Source organism: Suricata suricatta, chromosome 1, assembly GCF_006229205.1.
Source record: "Suricata suricatta isolate VVHF042 chromosome 1, meerkat_22Aug2017_6uvM2_HiC, whole genome shotgun sequence".
NCBI lineage: Eukaryota > Metazoa > Chordata > Mammalia > Carnivora > Herpestidae > Suricata > Suricata suricatta.
Window position 1 is genome coordinate 53,526,015 of NC_043700.1, and position 27,340 is coordinate 53,553,354.

A 27,340-nucleotide genomic window follows, 5' to 3' on the forward strand; every position below is an offset into this window, starting at 1 on the left:
AAATTGGGTCTCAAACTCAGAATCCCGATATCAAGTGTCGCAGACTCTACCTACTAAACCAATCAGGTGCCCATACAAGAATAATATAAATAGTAGGAAAGGGAAAAAGTGATTGAAGAAGATTAGAGAAGCTTACAGATTTGGTGTCAGGAATTTTATTTATGCCATCCTGTGACATCTCCTCATTTAAAATTGTGAAGTATCAGACAAGATCAATTTTCAAGGGTGGAGTGAAGGATAGGGACCTACAGGTTTAACGGAAATGAAGATACATGGAATATTTGTTTTTTTAAGCACAAACTTAATTTATATATTTTTTTGTTTCTGGTAAAACTCATCTAACTTCACATGGTCCCACTAGAAGCTTGGGGCTTGCAACAACTGCTTACTAAACATGTTTTGAAAATGGAAGTTCACATTTGCTTGTGACACCAGGCATACAGTAGAGTCAAATAAGAGGTCACATTAAAATGACAAATCAGGGGTGATTGTTTTTAAGAATTTATCTTAGCATGCTCATTAAACCTGAGCATATGATATGGCTTCAAATTCTTCACTTCTTCTAAGATAACTATTTTTTCCCTTATATCAGAGCTACAGATGATAAAGACAATTGGTTAATTAGATTGATCAGTTAAAGTTCAGCCAGGAAAACAGAATTCATGGAAAGTACTTTAAAAAGGCAACTGAGGGGCGCCTGGGTGGCTCAGTTGGTTGAGCCTCCGACTTCGGCTCAGGTCAGATCTCACGTTCGTGAGTTCGAGCCCCATGTCGGGCTCTGTGCTGACAGCTGGCTCAGAGCCTGGAGCCTGCTTGCAGTTCTGTGTCTCCTTCTCTCTCTGCCCCTCCCCCTCTCATGCTCTGTCTCTCTCTGTATCAAAAATAAATAAAACTTAAAAATAAATAAATAAATAAATAAAAAGGCAATTGAATAGGCAATTGCCATGGAAGCCAATAAGGGATAGTGAAGGTAACTCAGAGATTAGCAGGAAGCTGCTTTCTCTCAGGTGGGGAAAACAAGGCAGGGGTCAGTATCAACAGAGACCAGTATTTGGGACTGACACTGTCAATAGGAAGTGGGAACACAGAGGGCAAGGGGACTAAAATCAGGGAGAACGCACAGTGGCTGGTAAAGATGCTGCCCAACACATTGACAGTAGAGAAGAAATACTCTAGCCTTTTTTGGCCTCCTCCTTCTTTCCAGTCACTACCAATGCCCCCAAATGGCCAAAACTAGCCCAAGGCAACTAACTGGCTGGTGATTCCCGAAGGACTGGCTTCTTGAAATACAGAGCTCAAAAGAAAAAGGGTCAAGAACCAAAAATGAATCTGACAGCAACTGGGGAAATGGCCAGCACAATAAGAAAGTCCTGTTATAAAGAAAAAGTAGAATGGATTTTTATTGCTTCACGGTTATTTACATTCTTTCCTGAGATACTGTTTTATTTCATAAAACTTTGGGTGTAATCTTTTTCTTTTTGCTCATTGTTTGACGCCTCATAAAATGTCATCAAGATTACTAATATATCATTAAAGTTACTGAAAATTACTTCTTATCACTACATCCTGGTATCTATCAATTTAGTTGGTACCTATACACATTCCATTGTCAGAAGGATAATGTGAAGCACTAAGCCAAAACAACACATTTGAACTTATTCATTTAAAAATAATAAGGTGAAAATCTATAATAAATTTGATTTATAATGGATAGATGGACTTAGCATAGATATACATATATATGTAAATCTATATATGGTAATAGTTACTTTTTAAACCATACATGCAACTTTCAGAGAAACAAACCTTCCAGGGATTTTATGGAAATTATAACATTTAAAAGGAGAATCAATTATTTTTCTCTTAACATTTTATAAAACTAATATATTAAATAAGAATCATTAAGATAATTTATTAAATAATTATTTGCTGTTAAGAATATTAGCAGGTATAGAAATTCAACTCTCTCCCTACCATTTTTAATTTAAATTAAAAATTAAGTAAATGTGTTTATATTCTATTCTTATTCCAAAAGGAGTTCTAAAGCAAGGTGAATTTGGGGAATTATTTCTATATTCTAATAGATTATGTCCATACTAGTTCCTTTAATCATCTCCTGACACTACAATTTTAGGTACCCTGAATGAACTGTTTTGGCTCATTTACAGCTGATGCATTTTCAGTTTACAAAATTAATCTTTCTGATGGTCCTTGTCTGCAGATTAATCCATTAAAATCTAGTTGAATCATAGAAATGTATGTATTTCAATGTGAAAGTCAACAAAACAAAAATGTTATCATTGTTATCCTGTTATCAATGATGTTAAACAATAATTACAACAATTGTGTTTGCTGAAATAATTTGTTGGCCAGAGATAAATATGTTTAACTATTCTTAATTTGTTTCATATTACATATTACAACTTTTGGTTTATAGCAGATGTAAGTATTTTCAAGATTTATAAACCAGACAAAACATAGCAGGATTTAAAAAAATATATTGTTGTTCATTTTGTTACCTATGCTCAAAACAAATAACTCATTTGTGACTATTATATAGCAGGTTTGTCAATTGATATGTAACAAAAGAAAGAAATTTCATCACATTCACTAATCTTATCTTTATAATAAATAATTTTTTTCAGGTATTTAACGTTAAAAAGGAATTTGGTTTACCAAAGTTTAAAATAAGTATACAAGGGGCTCCTGGGTGGGTCAATGGGTTAAGAGTACACGTCTTGATTTATGCTCAGGTCATGATCTCATGGATCATGGATCAAAATGTCCTGGAATTCAAATATGCGTGAATATAATGACAACCAGAAGCAGGCTCCAGGCTCTGAGCTAGCTGTCAGCACAGAGCCTGATGCGGGGCTCGAACCCACGAAGGTGAGATCTGACCTGAGCCGAGTCAGAGGCTTAACCGACCGAGCCACCCAGGCAGTTTAAAAAATTCAGACTGCTTATCAATTTTGGACTGCTTTATTTCTTCAATTGCCTTTTTATATTTTTCTTGATTTTATTTTCAGTACATTAAAGTCTCATGGGGCTTCACTTCTCTTTCATATCACATCTCTACAATTTGCTTTCTGAGCAAGTTTCTTCACGCTGTCTTAACTATACCTACCTCTTAAACTGTCCTCTTTATAGTATTTATCCTATTGGTTAAGGGTGTTTTCTTTTCCTGTTTAATAATTGAATAATTTTATTTTTTTTATTTCTAGTAATTCTTTGAATTTCTTCCTACACCTAACTGCTTGTTTTATAATGCCTGACTCTTTTTCCTGCTTATTATTATTTTATCCTTTTTCCAAAAATAAACAAAATAATTTTTATAAACTTATTATTTTTTTAAAAATTTAGTCAGAACTAATAAACTAATTATCTATTTGCCTCATTTGTTTTGGAATTTTGTTTCGCAGACTCTTAAAAGCGTGTTTCCCTCCCCCTTGTCCCTCTCTCTCTCCCTTTCCTTTTCTTTGTTCCTCTCTCTAATGCTGCTTATCTAGATGTTCTATAGTCACCTCCAACTAACACATCTTTTTCCTCAAATGTAAAATTAGTATTCATCCTACAGACTGAAGATTCTATCCAACAATGATTTTAGAAATACGGTTGATCTAGACCCTCTCCCGAGGGAGGCTTGGCCAGGCACCTAGTCTGGAGGCTCTATCAGTCCCCCTGCTGGAGTGGAGTCTCTCATAGCCCCCAGTGAGTGCTGCACCCCCCCAGTCCAGGGACACTCTCCACGCTGACAGGGTGCTGACCTTTGGAACCTTCCTTCAGGTCAGGAAAACTCTGCCTCAAGCTTTATTTTCTAGCAGTAAACCTGACTTCATTCTCCAAATTGATAAGAATTGCTTCTAGTTCTGTTTCCTTGAATTCCCAAGTGCCTAAAATGTTCTTTTCCCAGAGCCCAGTAGGCCGCTCCCTTCAACTCTAACTGCTGAGCTGTGTTTAACAATTACTGGCCCTCAGATGTGTCTGTCATGGTTTTGGATAGGCTGTGTAAATATTTTTTGTTTCTTTAATATTTTGTCTATCATTGTGATGTATTTTGAAAGAAGCAGGGGGTGATGTAATTCTCTTTAAAGTATGAATTTATAATATTTTCTATATCTAAGCCTTGATGATTACAAAGCAGGAAAACCCTGAAGTGGAATTATTATCATGTTAAAGATGTTAATGATGGATGGTTAAAAACAAAACAAAACAACAACCCTCTTCATGTGGGTGACCATAGAATAATGCCCGCAGACCCGGTACAGTTTAAATATTCTGACACTTAAATCACAGACAAGCCCAGCCATGTTCTTATACTTATCTCCATTTTATTGCTGAGGAAGCCCAGGCAAAGTATGCATAAGTGACCTGCCTGATGTCAAAACGGAGAAGTGACAGAGCAGAAATTTAGAGATTTTCTAGAACTGACACATTTTATATCATGTCATACCCTTTTTCTAAGTGTTAATTAAAAATTAAAAGGTGCATATGATAACTATATTTCAATGAAAAATTTTTAGTTTTGATTTCATATGTATTCCAGAAGTTGTTTTCAGAACCAAGACATTGCCCAGATGAAAATGCAACATGGAATATCTGGGACAAACTTCTGGGTTTTATGCTGTTTTTAAGTCTGTCTATCCTATATAAGTCATGATTGTTAAAATCAAGTTACAATTAAAGTTACATGTGTCTGAATGACACTGGAGACTACAGGGTTTTTATTTTTGTCAGTTTTTTTTGTTTGTTTTTACCCAATTTTGTTTTGTTTTGGTTTCCTAGCTTGGAATAATTTAGATAAAAGTGTAATTAATAGTTGTTAGACTTTAACTAAAACTCTACTGTAAACCCATTTTTCACAGTGACCAAGTAAACACTTACAAAACTTGTCTCCTTCTCTGAGAGGCACAGATGAACTACTATACTCACTCCTTTACGTGAAGATGTGACTCTCTCAAATACTTGCAATGTGAGCTGGCAGGTGAGTTAGGACTTAGACAAGTTAGAGTGGATGTGACTTCCCCACCTACTCCATTTTCCTGCTTTCTGAATGCCTGATGGGATCTGGGCCACAGAATGAATGGAGCCTGCAACTTGGAGCTAATTCCTCAGAGGAACCACCAGAGACTCACTCAACCATAACACCACTGAATTTACTTGGATGGATGCAAACTTTTTAACCACTGAGATTTTTAGGGATGTTGTAGCAATGAATATTAATAATTAGCATGTGTGACCAATCACATATTCTTAGAAGCTTTTAAAATGGCAAATATGTAATCATTTTTCAATATTTTATGTTAGCTATTTAAGTTTAAATGTAAATTTTTCTATGAAAAAAATTACAGTTCCTTGTAAGTTTTCTTATTTGTTGCCACAGATTTGCTAGTATATTCCTACTAAATATACAGAAATAATCTGTCATGAGAATATAGATTTTAAAATATTGTACTAAAATCTAGGAATATATATCATAAAGAGTCATGTTCAGTGGCCAATCTGAGTTTATTTCAGGAAATAAAAAGCCACTTAATACCTGAAAATTTACCAATATGCAACAGATGCATTGAGTATTACCTATGATAAAACTGAAACTTTCCCCCTGTTACAAGCAGAGTTGTGTGTCCTCAAAATTCGTACGTTCAAGTTCTAACTCCACTATCTCAGAATAGGGCAGTGTTTGGAGACAGGGTCTTTAAAGAGATAACTAAGTTAAAATGAGTCTTTCAGGGTAGGCTCTAATCCAATATGATGGGAGTCTTTATAAGAAAAGGAAATTATGACCCTAAAAGACACACGCAGAGGAAAGGCTATCTGAAGACACAGCAAGAAGAGAACCATTCAGGTGCCAGAAAGACACCCTGCCAACACCTTCATCTTCGACTTCAAACTTCTAGAATGTAAAAAACAAATTTCTGTTGTTTAATAAGCCATCCAGTCTGTGGCACTTTGTTTTGGCAGCCCTTGCAACGAATACACTCCCCTTGCTTTAATATTTATACATTCAGTGTAATAATTCCATGAAAAATTGGGCACAAAATTAACTTTTCTGTCCATTCTTTGGTAATAAATTGTTCTACAATCACTTTAAGTCACAACACAAAGTCTGGACTAAATAATAAATCCAACATATTCATCAATCTGCTTCAAGAGTCAGCTGAAGTTTAGACTTCCCCTCCCTCTCATGAATGCCCAGAGTTGTAAATGGCAGATGTCTTAATTAGGGAAAGAAAATGGAATATGCTTCTGCTCTCTGTATATTTCACTTATTTCCTTAGTTTCTAGCTCTGGTTTTGACCATTATGGGAAGAGGAGAGGAAAGAGTACTTCTGATTTTGTTGGGTAGATTTCATGCTCTTTGGGTCTGGGAGATGGTTAAAAGTGATTTTTCTCTCATAAGGATTTCTTTGTGTGTGTTCTTTAGAGATTTTTGTTCCTGGCGACCCTTCACCTGAGACTTTCACGTTATGGATGAAACATTCCATGTCCTAAGCCCTGGATTCATCTATGGTTCACATCACATGAACTCATACTGCTGAAGTCTTTCCTAGATGACCAACATCTATTTCACAGATAATACTCACTTATTTCCTGCCTCCCCCCAAAACCCTGAGAATACAGATTCATCCCAGAATAGTCACTTTATCCCGCTACCAAAACAGTGTTCAGTACTGTATGTTTCAGAAATGCTTCATATTATATGCTTTTTTAATAAACATTACCAATGTTCGTTAGCATCTTAAATGTATTAGATAGACTCAATAAACAGAAACTACTTAATTTTTTAAAACCTACCCCAACTACATTTTTTCATGGGAACCGTTATGTGCTGATCCTTTATTAACATCCTATAGAAGTAGCAGAGACAGCACTGGTCCCTCAGTAGCCATGTACTCCCTAACTTATCAGACCCCTTGTAGTTAGGTCTAGTTTAGTCACTAATTACGTGACTAATTTTGGTGAGATGGCTTTGAGTAGGTTTGATGTGAATCACCTCTGAGCTAAGTCATTTAACTGTGATTTGCACAAATCTTCTTACCCTCCTAGAAACAGTAGAGCCATGTGTAGAAATGGTAGAGCAATAAGCAAAAACAAACAAACAAACAAAAAAACTCAAAAAAACAAACTAACAAACCCCACTCTGGATCTTTGAGTCATTGCCTGGAAGTGATTTGTGTAAGTGAGAAATAATTTTTTATTTACAAAGAAAGTAGGTTAGACTCCAGCAAAATCTAGCCCCACTGATCAATACATGTAAATTTAGTTCTTTGGAGATAAAAGGAGTTAATATGTCATCAGTTGAGTTATGCGTGAAATTTATTTGGGGTATACAAATTAACAAATTGTTAACAAACACCTGGAAAATGGACTTAGTAGAAAATTAGTATCATTACATAATTCTCTTTTATCAGCTGCCCATAGAAGGGATATGTAGTGAATCAAAATTTATAAATGAATATATTTTCCTAAATTTACATGTATTGATCAGTGGGGCTAGATTTTGCTGCTCCCACTTGTTCATGTCCTCTTTTCCCTAAAGAAGAGGGAACAAACTTTCACTTCTTTATTAAATCATTTAGTAATAGGCTCACAGATGAGTGTTTTTGTAGCCACATAATAGTTACTTGGGAGCAGAACCATCATGGTAGTTACAGGATAGCATAATACTTAGAAGGATATATCCTGAGTGTTATCCCAGCTCTACTACCTACTTTTTGTATGACTTACAAAATTACATACTGAGTCTCATTGCCTCCAAGAAAATAATAGTATGGGGTGCTTGGTGGCTCAGTCAGTTAAGTGTCCCAATCTTGGTTTTGGCTCAGGTCATGATCTTAGGGTTCCTGAGTTTGAGCCCTGCATCAGGCTGACAGTGCAGAGCCTGCTGGGGATTCTCTTTCTCTCTCTCTCTCTCTCTCTCTGCCCCTTTCTGCTCATGCATGAACTCTAAATACATACATACATATAGAAATCTTTAAAAAATCATAGTAATACTTATAAGCTTATTGAGAAAAAAATAAATGGAATAATTTAAGTACATTACTTGTTATTATCATTGCATGTTACAGATAGACTCAGTGATTGTTACTGGCATTTCCCACTCAGGATTCTGTTTCCATAGAATATAAAAAATCTAACTAGTTACTAAGAAAATGTCATTGGTAGTAATAAACTCATATGATAGTATAAAGCCTACAAAAAATACATACAGCAATTTTGCAGTAAAAGACTATTAATGAAACTATTTAATAATCATTAAGGAGGAATTACTGACTAAATCACTACTACAACAATAATATTTTGTAGAAATGTAATGATACAGAAAATGATGAATGAATAATTGTTGCAAAAATTCATAATTTTTTATTCTTTCCTTATGATATTACAGAATTCAAAATGTTATCTATATCTAGCACATATAGTAAAGAAAACATCTTATTAATTACATTACCTAAATATACATTTAAATCATTTCTCACAATCGAGTATTAATACATACTTTAGTCTTATGAGTAAAACTGAAAGACTTTTTATAATTTAGTGTTTTAATTTTTTTGTCAAAAGGCAAAATAATTCAGAAATAACTATCACATGTCTAAGATACAGCAAACTATCCTTGATATGTATCTCATTTCTAACAATCTTATAATTACCTTGGAGTGTATTTTTCACTTTTGTGTTTATGCTACAGTGAATTAGGGGAACTGTGACAAGGGACCAGTTGTGGTAATGTGGTAATTAAGACTTAGATGTCACCATTAATAAGAGACCTAAATGAAGTGTATGTAATAAATGGTTGCCTTCAGCTGCTATGGCAGGCCTAGTTTCGTTGGTAATAGTATCTGGAACTGGTTCAATCCTTCATAATGAACAAACAAAAAAAGTTTAAATAAACCTAATGAGAAATTTGTAAACTACCAGTGTGTTTGGCAAGTCAAAACTTGATAGGCATTAAAGATTTTTAAGATGCAGGACATAATTAAAATAAAAAAGGATAAAATTAACAAAGCAAAAACTCAAATTTTAAGAATGTCTTCTGAAATTCTAAAACAATTTGCTCATCAATATATTATCAATTTGGAGTAAAACTCATGGACTCATGGATTCTTGTTTAATTGCAATCAGTAAGTTAATATTTGTAATGCATTAAAATTTTTTAATGTTTATGCATTCGTTTTTGAAGGGGAGAGAGAGAGACAGAACCTGTATAGGGGAGAGGCAAATACAGAGGGAGACAGAATCCAAAGCAGGCTCCAGGCTCTAAGCTGTCAGCAAAGAGCCCGATATAAGGGTCAAACCCACAAACTGTGAGATCATGATCTAAGCCGAAGTCGAATGCTTAACCAACTTAACCAATTGAGCCACCCAAGCACTCAATATTTGTAATGCATTTAAAGTAGAGCCTGGGACATCATAAGTGCTATATATGTAATAACATTAGTAATAACAATATAATTAATAATACTGGCTATTAGTAATATTAGTAATAATAATAGCTATCATTATTATTATTTATTGAGCATGTATAATAACAAATTAAAGCAGAAGCACTAAAATTGTTAGCACTTCTCTGACTTACATCCTGTTCTGAGTTGAGACATGCCCTCCCACTTCATCACTTAAAAGATATGGTGAAGTTCTAAACCCTGCTACCTGTGAATGTGTCCTTATTTGGAAATAGGCTCTTTGTAGATTTTATTTGCTGAAGATGAGATCATTCTAGAAGTTTAAAGTGGACTTCAATCCAATGTGACTGGTGTCCTTATAAAAGGAGAAAAATTTGGTCACTGCCACTCAGATTGATGGCCATGTGAGGATGGAGACGGAAATTAGAAATATGCTGCTACCAACCAAGGAACCCCTGGGCCCACCAGAAGCTGGAAGAGGCAAAGAAGGATGTTTCTCTATAGGTTTGGCCCTGTCAACATTTTTATTTCAAACCTGTAGCCTCTAGAACTGTGAGAGGACACACTTCTGTTGATTTAAGCCTTCCAGTCTGTGGTACTTTATTATAGCAGCCCTCCTCTCCCCTCCAAAGAAAAACATGTCAGGAAATACAAGGAATGTATTTCAAAAAAGAAAATCTTATTATACATTTTGTGCTCATTCCTACAGTTTTTACTGGATCCAAATTAACCCAACACATTTTAAATTTTTTTAAATACTTTTTATTCATAAGTGTGTTCTGAACAACTATCAAATACACAAAGTTTGACTAGCTCATTCAAAGTATATAGTGATGGACTCATCCAATTTCTTAAATTCAAATACAGAAAAGCACACATTTTACCTTGTTTTAACTAAAGCAATTGTAAATAAAAATTTAATCTTGAAAGCGAATATAAAATTCACCTAAAATAGAAAATACTATCCTCATAGCACCCAGATCTCTAAATATGTATTATTTAAGTGAACGCTTAAGTGTATTCAGAGATCCATCATCAGTAGTGATTTAAATCTCTGTGATATCATAACTAAAATGCAAAGCATGTATTTCTGATATCTCATTAAGGACAAATTTTCACAAAATGCTGAACTGAGCCTGAAATATGAGCATCCCAATCGAAAAAGTCAATTTTAAATTTACACTAAGGATTTCTCAAACTTAGAATTTCTCTCTAGTTTTTCTAATTCACCACATCTTCATATCTGCTTGCTATTGTAAGGGTTGATCTGGTAATCTGGGGTCATCTTATGGAAATAGGAAATATGTTGGGTTAAACACAAATCTGTCCCCTAAATTTATATCTAAATCCCCGCTGGATGAGTAATTTTCACTGATTCCTTAAAGGTGGTGGCAAATGTAACCCACGTTTGTCTCCATTTAATTTTATAGGGGTAAAGCTTATTTTAGCAGCATTAATATTTGTAAGGTAAGGACAATGTTAGTTTATAGTAGGTCTAAATTTTTATGGGCAATTCTTGAACATAGAGTGCTATTTTTGTATAAATAAAATGTTCCCCAAAAAGCCATTCCAAAAAAAAGTAGTAAAGGCACCAAACAACTGCTCTTCATAATCATGTACAAATAAATTGGTAAAAACTTCCCATGACATTTAAGGACAACTAAAACTAACTGGCATTAATTAGTTAAATAGCCAATTCACACAGTACATATGTAATGGTCTAAGGACACATGGAGATATATTTTTTGCCATGAACTTTGTGGACTCAAATCCAGTTCATTTGCTTTTATATTCTAGTATTTGACGTAGTGCCCAGCAATGAGCATGCTATGAGATATTCACTGTGGAAAGATAACAGAGGGACAACTGCTCCAACCATTCTTAGAGAATCATTAAGAAAATAATTTTTAATGTGAGACCTCAGTTCCAGAAGAGGAACACTAACTAAAAGAGTCTGACTAGAGTTCAGGGCTCAGAATTCACTGACTAAGAGCAGAGACTGGGAAGACAAGTCCAGAAAAGCAAAGCAGTTCTTGATCATGTCGGGCTTTCTAAACCATGACAAGGATTTCAACTTAAAAATAATAGGTGTTATAGTGAGTTGATTGATGCCCCCCAAAATTCATGCCCTCCCGAAACTTCAAAATGTGATCTTATTTGAATAGAAGATCTTTGCAGATGTAATTAATGTGAAGAACAGGATGAGAGCATACCAGATTAGGGTGGATACGAAATCTAGTAAGATGTCATTGTAAGAGACAGAGAAGAATGCATAGAAACACAGAAAAGTTATTCTGAAGATGGAGGCACAGATTGGAGTGATAGGTCTATAAACCAAGGAATGCCAAGGATTGTTGACACTCACCAAAAACTAGGAAAAAGACACAGAGCAGTTTTTCCCTTAAAGTATCCTGAAGGAACTGGCCCTGCAAATCCTCAGTTTTGGATTTTTGGCATCCAGAATTACGAGAGGACTAATTACGGTTGTGTTAATCGGCCACGTCTGTGATAATTTGTTGAGATAGCCCTAGAAAATTCATACAGATACCAATGAAAGATTTAAGGCACAGGAGCTCTATCATGTAAAAGCATTAACTTGTTTAGAATGGTAAGAATGGCAAGTTAAGGGGAATACACTAAATAGAAGAAATTGCTACACTACTCTTGCTGTAACTAGTCATAAAAATTAGAAGCAGAAGCAGAGTAAGAAAATGGGGCAGAGCTAGTCCCTTGGGAGGTAACTAGAAATATGTGGAAGATACCTCAAGTTGTCGTAATGACTAGGGGATGCACCAAGCATGTACTGCCTAGGGCTCAGGACGCTAACACCATAGAGCTTGTTGAGATATTCTGCACCACTAAGAGTTCACCCAGCTATAATTCCAACAGCAGCTACAGTGAGAAAGAGTGCAAAAAATTGCAAAGGATCAAATATCATGATCTTGTTTAGAGTACTTAAAAGTCTCATTTTGTTATTGGCATCATGCTATACCTTTGCTACTTATAAGAGGGGAAAAAAGCAAATCCAAATTTTAGATGCCACAAGAAAGGAATATCACATAGAAGAGAAGTTTTGTTCAAGCTTATATATTTTTTCTTTTCATATTATAAAACAAATACATGAAAATGTGAGTAGAGTCATACACTATTAACAAATAAAAATTAGTTTCTAATAAATAATAAATTACATATTAAATGAATAGGATAATAATTAGATAATAACCATTTCAAATAACTATGACAGTTTTAAACATATTTTCTCTAGGGATGACATTTCAAGAGAAAAAATCTATCTGGAGAAAGAACACTGAGAGGAAAAAAAAAACCTACATCAGACTCACAAAGCTGTTTTTGAGATGTTAAGGGCCAACGAATGAAAGACTCAGCTGGGAAAATAGATGATATATAAGCTGAAAGATTAAGGTTTCTTTTTAATGGAAAGCCATGATCCATCATTTACCACAAAGCCCCAAACAAGAAATAAGTACACCTGTTGACATTCAACAAACATTCGATATGCCCAAGAGCACACACTTGTTTGTAAACTAGTAGCTTTTTATCAAACTGAAAACACATTTTAAAATATAGCATCAGTTATCTAAAGCTTTCCAATGCTTTGAAGAGTAATGAGAAAATGTCAGTGGGTCGGTGGTAGTTATTGTTGGAATATACTTAGAGTTTTTGCTATGATTTGTTATTTATTGCATTCTTAGTTTATTGTTCAATTCCAACTGGTAAACTATTGTCATAACATTTGTTTTCTTGGAGCATTTTGGGGTATCTTAGGCTAAGCTATTGTTTTTAAATTTCTTAAAATTCCAAGAGTTTTTTCAAGATTGCTTTTTAAGAGGAAGTTTACACTACTTCTGACCAATAGGAAATATTGTAACCATTCTTATTTGACTTTATATGTATAAATGCTACCCTCAATTTTGCTTTGTTTAAACCATTAGTCTCATTCATAAAAGTAAACGTGATGGTGAACAAATATTTTCCCTTCATTTCTCTGAATTTATTTCTGCATTACCTTCTCTAAATTTATTTTAGACCAATAAAACTTATTTCCTTTAACTGGGAAAGACGAGATTTGTTAGGTAATCAGCCAACTTTTTCTACACGCAATTCAAATGATACTATCCCTTTACTCTTCTTTTGAATAATAGTTTTTTTAATTGATTCTGGATTCTAAAATGTATTTATCACTTCATATTCAATACTTGGGTAGAAAGATGCTCCTAGCATCATATATTATGTTTTTCTTGGATGCTAATGATAAAAATGCAAGGTAAGCTTCTCCATTCCATGAGTTCAATTTGACTCAACAGGTACTTAGTAAACAGCTATTATTGGGATACCTGATACAGGTACAATAACAGCAAGAAAAACAACAAATAAATAAGGAAGAGACAGGCCCATTCTCAAGAAGATTACATTCTATGCACAAAGCTAATTGTTGGTTGGGGTTGGGCTCTCCAGAAAACAGATTTACACCAAGATTTTCATGCAGAAAGTTTATTAATGAGAAAGAATAATAAAAGAAGGATTGTGATGTGGTCACAACAAAACATTACTGATACAAGTGGGGAAGCCTGAAACTAGGATGGCCTTCAGAGCCATCCCAATTTTGAGGTGAGCATTAGTATCCTTTATTGGTCAGTCATTTTATATAAGCTGCCTCTGGGAAGGACACAGTATTATCATATATTATTTACCCTTGTTACGTGAGCCCAAATTCCAACTAGATGATAAGAAAAGTATCAGGTGAAAAATACCAGAATATGCAGTGGGATACATTACAAAAGGAGAAACCCAAGATTAGGAACCTGATTCATAGAAGGGGCAAAAACTTGCTTGACTGTGTCTTGTAGGGAGACATTACTTTCAATATAATTGAATGGACATCCAAGATCTCTCTGCCTTCCTAGTTATTTGCTGTACACATCTTTACAAACATAGCTAAAGACAAGGGCATTCAGTGCCTATGCTCTCAAGATGTGCAGAAACACAAGAAATCCATGGAGAACTTTCTCCCAACAAATACTGTTTAATGCAGAATTGCATGTCTTTCTGTCAATATGGATTGTTGAGTTTCACTGGTATTAAAGTCGGTTCATCATGATGGAAACATATTTCTGTTGAAGTAATGATTTACAGGAATTTATAGTTCGGTTGCAATGATTCATCAGGACTAACAGAAATGATGTCTTTAACCGTCTATTTTATAAAGGCATGTAAATAATTATTTTAAAAATGACTTCACAGTATAAAGTTAACTGTGTGTAGGTAAACTAGTTACACTGTTCACACCTTTTTCTGCAACCTATTTTCCTTTTGGGAAACTGCCACTATTTAAATCACCAAGTTTTTCTTTGTACTCTGGAAATTTAAACAAGAAAAGTTCAGACCTAGGGGTGCCTGGATGGCTCATTCCTTTGGCCTTCTGACTCTTGATACGGCTCAGGTCATGATCTCACATTGCATGAGTCTGAACCCACATTGGGCTCTGTGCTGACTGTGCAAACCCTGCTTGGGATTCTTTGTCTCCCTCTCTGCCTTCCCTTCCCGCACTCTTTCTCTAAACAAACAAAAACGGTTCAGATATTTTGTATAATCTCAGTATAAGTATAAATATAAATATACAGACTTGTAAATGACCACTCCATAAACATGAAGTCCTATGACCTGGATCTACTCTAAACTACTATGGCTTGGACATATTACACACTTATATAATGATAAAATGAGAGTTTTAATTCTTATGATATCTAAGACCTTTCCCAAACTTTATATAGTATCATTTTGTGAAGATTAACATACTATTGAAGTGAGACACATCTTTGATTATATTTCCTAATTTTGCTTCTCCTAATAATTCCTTTATTGAATATGGAAGGGACAAAACCACTGGATTAACACTGCCAGTTCAATGCATCTGTGCCCTAGGTGTCCTGTTTCTCACAAAACTTCAACCCATGTCCCAGTTTCTGAGATTCTCTATTATTTACCTTCTGACAAGGTTCTAAAAATCCTGCTGTGATACAACATTGTCTTTTTCCATTTTAAAATATAAAAACATACATTTCTCTGAGTCTTCAATTTTTAGCAACTGTTTTGTTTGTTTTCAAACAGAAGCAGTTCACTTAAATTTGTTCATTGAAAAGCTCTTCTAGTTTTCCTTTCAATAGTCCCCCATTTAAAACAATATATATATATGTATATATAAAATGATTCTAATTTTGGTTTCTTTATGTTGTAGGCAGTGTTGTAATGAGTAACCACATTCAGAAATAGAGGCCACAGTTTAGAAGGTTCTAACTACGAAAGACAGACACCTACATAAAATCTGTGCTGCGGCTCCCCTTTACATACAAAACAATCAACTCCCATGTTTTTCAGTTGAAATTCTCAAAAGGAGGATACAAAGATATAAAAGACTAGGAAAAATAATGGAATTATTTCACTTTCTGTTCTTCTAAAACTTCAACTAAGAAAAGCAGATGAAAAATGAAGGTCTTCAAAAATGACCTTTGATTTTTCTTTTATGTTCTTGAATAGATTTGGGGGAGGAGATTGTTTTTATCTTACTTCAGGAAAATGGGTGGCTCATTTCCACTTAAATCCTGGCATTATTACACGGGGGATCTGTTTTTTTCAGAAAGAGTTTAACTTCACATTGCTAATCACTCTGTGGGCCCATACATTATCATAAGTAGATATTTAAAGAAAAACTTGTAGCGGTGCCTGGGTGGCTCAGTTTTGCAGTGTCCCACTTGAGCTCAGGTCATGATCTCCTGATTTGTGAGTCTGAGCTCTATCTCGGGCTTGCTGCTGTCAGCATGGAGCCCACGTTGGATCCTCTGTCCCTTTCTCTCTCTGCCCCTCCCTCACTTGTGTATCTCTCTAAAAGATAAATAAAACATTAAAAACTGTTTAAAAAAAGAAATAAAAAATCTAAAAAAGGCCAGATAAAAATTAATTCTGAGAATGTCTAAATAGGATAAGGTTCTAATGAAACACTAAATAACACAGCAAATTTTTAAAATTATTTTGCAGAACTCTGTTTTAAAATAGCTCTATAGCTATAATTGCTCTGTAGCTAAAATAGCTCTATAGCCATAGCTGCAATTGCTTATAAACCTCGAAGATGGTGGTATTTTAAAAAATATGTTTATTTATTTATTTTTGAGACAGCCCAAGCAGGTTCCGTGTTGCCAGCACAGAGCCCAACGCAGGGCTCAATCTCACAAACCAAGAGATCATGACCCGAGCCAAAATTAAGAGTTGGTCACTTAACTGACTGAGCCAACCAGGCACCCCAGATTGGTGGTATTCTTTAATTCTTTTAAATGGGTCAGGTTTAATTTCTTATCTATGTGGATACTACCTGATGATTAATTCACATAAGCAAATATATATGGCAACAATTTCCCAACTGCATTATACTTTTATCCATATCATAAAAAATAAAGTTTATCTATGTACTATTTTCACCCTTGTTTCTAGAATTTATTTTTCTACTACAAATTAGTAGGTTAATTGCATTTAACCCATCAATAGAGGTTGGAATTAGACTAGTAATACAGTTTCTAAGTATCTCTAAAAGACATTTTCATGAATATATACATATAATTATATAGTTCTACAGACTATTAATATTAAGCATTATATAGTCAATAGAGTATAACAACAAATGCAAATCTAGTTCAAAAAATGTTTTTATTTAGCCACTTCATATAATATGACCATTAAAGAAACAAAATTGATCTATCCAATAACATTGTAGAACTGATATTATTTTCAATGTTTTATGTTTGCTAGATTTGATACAGCCCTATTCATTTCCTTATTCTTTTTTATTTTATTAATTTATTTTGGGGGAAGGAAATATATTTTGTTGTAGTAATTTTCAAATATATATGGACTCAAAACTCAATCCAAAATATGGCTGACAAAGTTTTTATTTAAATTCCAGCTATTTATACAATATACTATTAGTTTCAGATGTATAATACAGTGATTTAATATTTCCATACAACACCAGTGCTCATCACAGCAAGTGCCCTCCTTAATTCCCATCACCTATTGAACCTATCCCCCACCCATCTCCTCTTTGTTGACCATCAGTTTGCTATCTATAGTTAAGAGTCTGTCTTATGGTTTGCCTCTCTCTCTCTTTTTCCCTTTGCTTATTTGTTTTTTCCTAAATTCCAACCATGAGTAAAATCAGATGGTATTAATCTTTCTCTGACTTATTTCACTTAGCATAATACTCTCTAGCTCCATCCATGTTGTTGCAAATGGTAAGATTTCATTATTTTTATGACTAATAGTCCATATACCACCTCTTCTTGATCCAGTCATTAGTAGATGAATACTTGGGCTATTTCCATAATTTGGCTATTGTAGATAATGCTGCTTTAAACATAGGGGTGGATGTATTCCTTTGAATTAGTATTTTTGTATTCTCTGGGTAAATACCTAGTAGCGCAATTGCTGGATTGTAGAGTAGTTCCATTTTTAACTTTTTGTGGAAACTCCATATTGATTTCCACAGTGTCTGCAACAGTTTGCATTCCCACCAACTGTGCAAAAGGATTCCCCTTTTCCACACCCTCACCGACACCTGTTGTTACTTGTGTTGTTGATTTTAGCCATTCTGACAGGTGTGAATTGATATCTCATTATAATTTTATTTTGTATTTCCCTGATGATCACTGATGTTAAGCATCTTTTCATGTGTCTGTTTACCATCTGTATGTCTTTGGGAAAATGTGTATTCATGTCTTCTACTCATTTTTTGCCTTTTATCCATTTTTTAACTGGACTGTTCATTTTCCGTGTGTTGACTTTTATAAGTTCTTTATATATGTTGAATACCAACCCTTTATGTCATTTGCAAACATCTTCTCCCCATTCCATAGGCTGCTTTTAATTTTCTTTCACTGTATAGATTTTTTTATGAAGTCCCAATAGTTTATTTTTGCTTTTGTTTCCTTTCCCTCAAAAAGAAAGAAGTTGCCATGGCTGTTATCAAAGAGGTTACTGCCTGTGTTCTCCTCTAAGATTTTATGGTTTCAGGTGTCACATTTAGGACTTTCATCCATTTTGGTGTGTGTGTGTGTGTGTGTGTGTGTGTGTGTGTGTTTAGTGTAAGAAGTCATTTCCTTCTTTTGCATGTTTCTATCCAGTTTCTCTAACACCATTTGTTGAAGAGACTGTATTCTTCTGTTGGATATTCTTTCTTGCATTGTCAAAGATTAACTGACCATACAGTGGTACGTTCCCTTCTGGATTTTCTCTGCTGTTTCTCTTCTGTTGTGTATTTTGTGCCAGTACCATACTGTCTTGATCACTACAGCTTTAAAACATAACTTGAAATCTGGAATTATGATGTCTCCAGCTTTCTTTGCTTTTCTTTTTCAAGGTTGCTTTTGCTATTTGGGGTCTTTTGTGGTTCCATACAAAGTTGAGGACTGTTTCTTCTAGCTCAGTAAAAAATGAAGGTTGCATTTTGAAATGGACTGCATTAAATTTGTAGATTGTTTTGGGTGGTATAGACAATTTAATAATGCTTACTTTGCCAACCCATGAGCATGGAATGTTATTCCATTTCTTTCTATCACCTTAATTTATTTTCATTAGCATTTAATAGTTTTCAGAGTAAAAGTCTTTCACTTCTTTAATTAGGTTTATTCCTAGGTATCTTATTGTTTTTTGGTGCAATGGTAAATGGGATTGAGATTTTAATTTTTCTTTCTTCTGCTTTATTATTGGCAAATAGAAATGCAACAGGTTTATGTGTGCTGATTTTGTATCCTGCAACTGTACTGAATTTATCCATTATAGAAGCTTTTTTATAGAGTCTTTCAGGTTTTCTATATAGAGTATCATGTCTTGTGCAAATAATGAAAATTTTACTTCTTCCTTGCTGACTTGGATTCTATCTATCATCTATCGATCGATCGATCTGTCTGTCTGTATCTATGTCTATTTTTGTTGTCTGATTGCTAGGACAGCCAGTACTATGTTAAATAACAGTGGCAAGAGCGAAATACCTTATTCCTGACCATACAGTGAAAGCTCTCAGGTTCTCCCTATTGAGGATAATATTAGCTGTGGGGTTTCGTACATGGCCTTTATTATGTTAAGGTATACTTCCTCTAAACCTATCTTGCTGAGGAGTTTTATCATGAAAGGATGTTCTTATTGTCAAATGCTTTTTCTGCACCTATTAAAATGATCACATGGTTCTTATCCTTACATTTTTTAAAGTAGGCTTCACACCCAGTGTAGAGCACAACTCACAACACTAAGATTAAGACCCGAGCTGAGATCAAGATTCAGACACTTAACCAACTAAGCCATCCAGGAGCCCCTATCCTTGCTTTTATTAATCTGGTATATCATGTTAATTCATTTGTGAATATTGAACTACCCTGGCAACCCAGGAATAAATCCCACTTAACTGTAGTGAATGTTTTTTTAAGTATTGTTGGATTTAGTTTGCTAGCATTTTATTGAAATTTTTTGCATTGATGTTCATCAGAAGTACTGGCCTGTAGTTCTATGTATTAGTAGAATCTTTGTCTTGTTGGTAGCAGAATGATCCTGGCTTCATAAAATGAATTTGGAAGTTATCCTTCCTTTTCTATTTTTTGGAATAGTTTGAGAAGAATAGTTATTAATTTTTCTTTAAATATGTGGTAGAATTTTGCTGTGAAGGCATTTGGCTCTGGACTTTTGGTTGTTGGGAGTTTTTGATTACTGATTTAATTTCTTTGCTGGTAATTTCTTCGCTGGTTATTCTAGCTTTCTATTTCTTCTGTTGCTGTTTTGGTAGTTGATATGTTTCTAGTAATTTGTCCATTTCTTTTTTTGTTGTTGTTTGTTTAAAATATTTTTTATTGCTCAGGATAATTTTTCCTTGGGTCTTGGTTGTATGTTTTTGTTTGTTTTCTTTTTTAATAACTATAAATTCAAGCGTAGGGAACCTTGCCTTTGTCTTGAAAAGAATAAAACAACAAAGGTCTCATATCATTTGCTAACCTGATCTCATTTGAAGAGAAAGATGGTAGTTATCTTACAAGAGTAAAAGTCTGGTGGCACTAAAAGCAGATAGCATTATTGACAAAATTATAATCTGCTGGTGAAATTTGTGGAAAAGAAGCCCTTGCAAAATTTTAAATAACAGTAAACTCCATTAGGAAATTGTAAAGCGTCTTACAGGCCTAAAAGGAATGAGGGTAGTAAAATGCCTCAACAGAGTTAGAATAAAATACTGGATTTGAGAGTTGCTGTAACTTGGATATGTAAAAATAGGGTGGTAGGTTGAGTCATGCTTACAATGGCCTCAAGTTCAAATAAACTACTGTGACAATACACTGCTTCACAGGTCACATGGTTGCACAGGGGATTTTCTTTCCTTCAGTACGTGCTGGCAGAAGGTGCTCAGTGGCTTTCCAATATAGATGCTTAGCCCCAAAGCCAAAATATGAGAGAAAAAGAGAGGTGAAATAAACATTTAAGAAATTCTGTGGCAAAAATACCTCTTTTCTTCATGACCTCACTTTTCTTCATGCTTAAAGAAATGAAGCGTTTAGGGTAAACTGGAACTCCTTAGGTAGAATGTTTTTGGGTCTACTGGACCAGTTGGACACCCAGTCTACCCTTTTCTTCAAAGCATCAACTTCTTTCTCTCCTTCTGCAACCTCTCCTTCTGACTCAGAGCTATGGTCCCTGCTCATGTGCATCCCCACATCAAACATAATCTGCCCATCTTCTTGTGGGGAAGGGCTGTCCCAGTGAGAACTAGCTCTTGAACTACTCTGTCCTGATTCATGTTGTGCATCCACAAGACTCTTCTCCATGTCTCCACCGCAGACAGAAGATGAGGAAGGAACTTGTTCTCATCCCGCATGTTCTCCATTGCCATTATCATTGCCATTGCTGCTGTTCACAGGTAGCTCCACCCAGGAACCTGTTGAGGCCAGCTGTCAAGGGTAAAGGCTGTTCACTTTCCTTGCAGTTGTTGTTGTTGTGAGGGGGTGGCGGCTGCTCTACTAAATGAGATAACATTGTCAGCTGGCTGAAAGACCTGTGGCCATAGCAGGACTATCTCCTGCTCTTAGGCCAGTCCATTTCTTTATTATTATTATTATTATTATTATTATTATTATTATTATTTTAAATTTATTTATATTCAAGTTAGCTAACATACAGTGTAATCTTGGCTTCAAGAGTAGAACCCAATGATTCATGTCTTACATATGACACTCAGTGCTCATCCCCAAAAATTCCCTCCTTAACTCCCATCACCCATTTAACCCACCCTCCCACCCATATGCCCCCTGCAGTAACCCTCAATCTGCTCTCTGTCTTACAGGTTACCCAATTTGTTGGTAAACAGTTTTTCATAATATTCTCTTATAACTGTTTCTATTTCTGTGGTGTTTGTTGTTCTTTGTCCACTCTCATTTGTAATTTTGTATACTTTGGTCCTTTCTCTTTTCTTTTTTATAGGTTTGGCTAGAGGTTTTTCAATTTTATGGATTTTTTTCAAGGAACCAGCTCCTGGTTCCATTGATCTGTGGCACTGTTTTTTAGTCTCTATATCATGTATTTGTCATCTAATCTTTATTGTTTCCTTTCTTCTGCTGGCTATAAGCTTCATCTATTTTTTTAACTCGTTTAAGTATATGGTAAAGTTGTTTATTTAAGATTTTTCTTGCTTCGTGAGGTAAGCCTGTATTGTTGTATACTTCTGTCTCATGACTGCTTTTGCTGCATCCCAAATGTTTTATACCATTGTGTTTTCATTTTCATTTGTTTCTATGTATTTTTTAAATTTCTTCTCTGATTTACTGGTTGACTCATTCACTGTCTAGTAGTATGTTGTTTAACCACCATGTATTTGTGGTCTTTCCAAATTTTTTCTTGTGATTGACCTCTAGTTTCATAGCCTTTTGGTCAGAAAAGATGCAAGGCATGACTTCCATCTTTTCATATTTGTTGATTTGTGACTTAATGTGTGATCGTGTCTGGAGACTGTCTCTTGGACACATTTTGAAATGACTGTGTACTCTGCTAGTTTAGATAGAATGTCCTGATTATAAAATTAAGTACATCCTGTCCACTGTATCATTCAAAGCCATTGTTTCCTTCTTTATTTTTTGTTTAGATGACCTGTCCACTGATGTAAATGTGATATTAAAGACCCCTAATATTATCAATTGTTATTATCAATTTGTTATTTTATGTTTTTTACTAATTGCTTTATACTTGGGTTCCTCATGTTGGGTGCATAAATGTTTATAACTGTTATATCTTCTTGTTGTATTGTTCCACTTAAGAGTATATAATGCTATTCTTTGTCTCTTTTCACAGTCTTTTTTTTTTTAAAGTCTCATTTGTCAGATGTAAGTATTGCTATTCCAGCTTTCTTTTTACATGCATTTGTGTCATAAATGTTTCTCCATCCCCTCACTCTCAATCTGCAGGTGTCATTAGGTCTAAAATGAGTCTCTTGTAGGCAGCATATACATGGGTCTTGTTTTTTCAATCAATTATGACACCCTATGTCTTTTGATTGGATTGCTTAGTCCATTTACATTCAGAGTAATTGTTGATAAATATGTATTTAGTGCCCTTTTATTACTTATTTTGTCATTGTTTCTGGATCCTTTCTCATTTTGGAAATGTTGGTCTCTCCTTTGTACTCAAAGAGTCCCCTTTTAGTAATTCTTGCAGGACTGTTTTAGTGGTAGTGAACCCCTTGAGTTTTTCTCCATCTGGGAAAGTCTTTTTCTCTCCTTCTGGTCTGAATGATAGCTTTGCTGGATAGCATATTAATGGCTAAAGTTTTTTTTACAATACAGCACTTTAAATATACCATGCCACTCCCTTCTGGGTTGCCAAGTTTCTACTAAAAAACCTCCAGCTGGCCTTATGGATTTTCCCTTGTAAGGTAAGGACTACTTTTGTGTTTATGCTTTTAAGATTTCTTTATCATTATATTTTGTAAATTTAATTACATTATGTCTTGCGTTACTCTGCTTGTGATGGGAGTTCTCTGTGCCTCTTGAATCTGGATTTCTGTTTCCTCCCAAAATTTGGGATATTTTCTGCTATTATTTATTGAAATAAAGTTTCTGACCCTTTTCTCTCTTCTTCTGCAGAGACTCCTATAATATGAATGTTATAATGTTTGACATTCACTGTGTTCCCTGTGTCTATTCTTGTATTCCATTAATTTTCTTTCTTCTGTTCAAATTCATTATCTTCCATTATTTTGTCTTCTATGTCAATATTCCATTCCTCTGCTTCTTTCAGTCTGCTATTCATTGTATTAAGCCCGTTTCCAATACTGTTTTACTGTATTCTTCATCTCTGATTCATTCTTTTATAACTCTTTTATTTCTGTAGTAAGAGACTCATTGATGTCTTCTTTTCTTTTCTCAAGCCAAGTGGGTATCCTTATGATTATTAGTTTACATTCTCCATCAGGTATGTTACTTATATTCATTTTGCTAAGATCTTTGGCCATACTTATCCTATTCTTCCATTTGGGATAAATTCCTATATCTTGGCATTTTTCTAAGTCTCTGACTTTTGTGCTAGAGAAGTCTTTTATGTCTTCTGCTCCTGAAAATAATGTTATGAAGAAAAGGCCATGTACTACTACCCTGGGTCTGGCACTCCCGTGTGTGCTGCAAACACTCTGTCATTGTGTTTGACTATTTATCCCTTAGGAACGTCATCCACAGAGGCTTTCATTGCCTACTGCAGGCAGTGTTTGGTCCCTCTCCTGAACGTGGTGACTTTTAACTAGGTATGGGCTGGTCTGCTTGTTAAATGAGACCTGACAACAACTTCACCAGAACCAAGGCCCTGAAGAACTTTCTGATCAGGAGATGTGGGGTGGGTATGGCCTTTGCAGATCTTCTAGGGCAAGGACCTGCTGCACTGGAACTGAGACCAGCTTGACTGAGTAGGGCAATCCTGCCAGAGCACAGCGGGGTGAGGCTTGGCGTAAATAAGTTAGGCAGTGTCCAGGGTCTGAAGTGTGTTGCTCCCTGCAGGTATCTCTGTGTTTATGATGAGGGGTGGAGAATGGAAACAGCACTTGTCATCTCCTTTATCCTGGAGAGGCATCTCCATAAATGCTGCTTATCAGAGAAACCCTCAAAGAAGAGTAATACCCAGTGTGCACCCCATGAGTTCTATCAGATCACTGTTTCTACAATGTCAGCCCCTGGGGTTGTCTGCCTGCCTTCTCTCCAGGAACAGGGCAGTGCCCTCCAGGCTTTACTCCAGCCAAGCCCACTGACTTTTAAAACTGAAGGCAATATGCCTCACTGGTTGCAAGAACTCACAAAATTCAGCCCCTCTTCTTCAAGCCAAGGGCTTTGAGGACAGCCACTCTCTTTGTGCATTCTCCTGCATGTTCCTAGCTTTTGCCCTTCTCTGCAAAAGGCTTCCTTTCCTCTGAAGTACCCTCGAACCTCTTCTCCCCTAAACCATGTCTCTGCACTTCCACAATTCCTGGATGTGGCCTCTTCTCTCACTTTAGTTGCATTGTTCTGTCCATCTTCAGGTTAATTGTTTGGAGATCCTTAAGATGATGTGATCATTATCCAGCTGCATTCATGGGAGGAGATGAGCCTAGGTTCCTCCTTTTCTGCCACCATCTTGACCCCCCTACACACTGTTTCCTTATTTTTTAAAATGTATTTCTTGATACACATCAGGAAATCCAAGACAATATTTCTTATATATAAAAATTAACTTTCAATGTATTTCTAAAAAGATACTACTCTGAAAGAATTAGCTTGGTTTTCAGAAGATACTTTCCATGCATTTAAGACAGATAAACTCTCCTCTGTATTTTTTAAAGTATATTTGTACATTTTTTGTGGGATCTCTAACAGTCATATGCATCATATTACTTACAGGTGGTTTTTTTTGGATCATAAAACATTCAACTTTTTATACTTCATTTCAATAAACTCCTGGTTTGATATGCATAAATAATCCAATGCAACTAGGTTTATCCAGCTAAAAGCATATTACATATGTAAAGATTTCCATTGGAAAATGCCATTGGGTTTTGCTAACTATGTCAGTATGCATACATGGATATCTTACTAAGATACTACTTTCTTTCCCAGTGGCATCCCACCCTCTAAAGGAAAGAACTGATTGTGGGCCAGCTATATAACAGTTGATTTTCCATTTGTCAGAGAGGCCTCTTCAACCTCAGCTGATGAAGGGAAAGACAAGGCAGACAGAGATTAAGATAAATTTGCATAATCTCACTTACATGTGGAATCTAAAATAGTAAAGCTCAGGGGACGTGTGTGGCTCAGTCAAGTAAAGTGTCCAACTCTTGACTTTGGCTAAGTTCATGATCTCAAGTCATGAGCTAGAACCTCATGTTGAACTCTGTGCTGACAGTGTGGAGCCTGCTTGGGTTTCTCTCTGTCTCTCACTTGCTCTCTTTCTGACCCTACACTGCTCATACCCACTCTCCCAAATAATAAATAAATACTTTTTTAAAATCTTGGAAATAGTAAAACTCATAGAAACAGAGAGTATAATGGTGGTTTCCAGGGACTAGGGGGAGGGGTTAATAGGAAGATGTAGGTCAAAGATTACAAAGACTCAGTTATGTAAGATGAGTATTTTCTGAAGATCAAATGTACAATGATGTGACAACAGTTAACAATACTGTACTGTACACTTGATATTTTCTAAGTGATTAGATCTTGAGTGTTCTTACCATGAAAAAAAAGAAGTTGATAACTGTGTAAGAAGATAGTTGATATGTTAATTATTAGCTTGCTTGTGATATTTCAAAATGTATGTGTATGTCAAATGATCAAGTTGTACATTTTATTGAAAAAAATTTACATTTATTTATTTTTGAGAGACACAAAGAGACAGATCATGAACAGAGTAGGGGCAGAGAGAGACAAACACACAGAATCGGAAGCAGGCTCCAGGCTCTGAGCTGTTAGCACAAAGCCTGATGCGATTCCAACCCACAAACTGTGAGATCATGACCTGAGCCGAAGTCAGACGCTCAACTGACTGAGCACCCAGGTGCCCCAAGCTGTACATTTTAAATACATCCAATTTTGAGCTGGAACTATAACTCAATAAAACTGGGGAAAATACAAATTTATGAGTTATAATTCATAATTAATTTAAGAGAAATGCATAGATATCTTGATAATCAGACGACCTTTCTAGTTGGACTTTAGGAAATTAGAAAAGTAAACACATATTCATACAAAATTTTAACCAAGTTGACACTTTCTTCTCATATTTCTGCTTCTTCCTTTTTCACAGTTGTCACCAGCAAGGTTGGATGTCAATAAATTTTAGTTACCAAAACACAGTACATAGTCTTTATCAGAGACCAGGATGAATAAAATTTCCTTGGGTGTTAAACTTTTCTCGATTAGAGTACAGAAGTTTGATATAAATATCGCAATTCTTTTGACCAGAAATGTTTGTGGGAAAACCCACATTGTAAAAACAATAGTCTATTTCACTATTCACTTATTTATTAATTCAACTAATGTTTTTGAGTTCCTGTATGTCTGTGACTACACTAAATCTGGGGACTACAGAGATTAAAGGACAGATCTTACCAAGTTGGTGACATTTTTATCTACTTTGAAAAGTCTTTCTTGAGGAAACTGTTTTTGGCAATAACCTAAAATATGAGTCAGTGTTGGATATATAACAAAATAAGAGAAAGAACACTCCAGGTAGTGGACCATCACTTGCAAAGAACCTTGGATCAAGAAGCAGAAAAATGCCTATTGAATTTAAAGACCTAACAAAAGCCACTCTGATTAAGTCAGAGTGAGTGCTTTAGAGGTCAGAGTTCATGAAGCTTGGGAGTGAGTAAATTCTACATCTTA

At 35.1% G+C, this 27,340-nt stretch overlaps 1 protein-coding gene and 1 pseudogene across 1 annotated transcript in view; both read right to left on the reverse strand.

Moving 5' to 3' along the window:
* GALNTL6 (polypeptide N-acetylgalactosaminyltransferase like 6) overlaps positions 1-27,340 on the reverse strand; it is a 1,123,375-nt gene that overhangs the window by 943,055 nt on the left and 152,980 nt on the right. The gene's annotated exons all lie outside the window — the stretch shown is intronic.
* Positions 20,835-21,485, reverse strand: LOC115291254 (annotated as a pseudogene).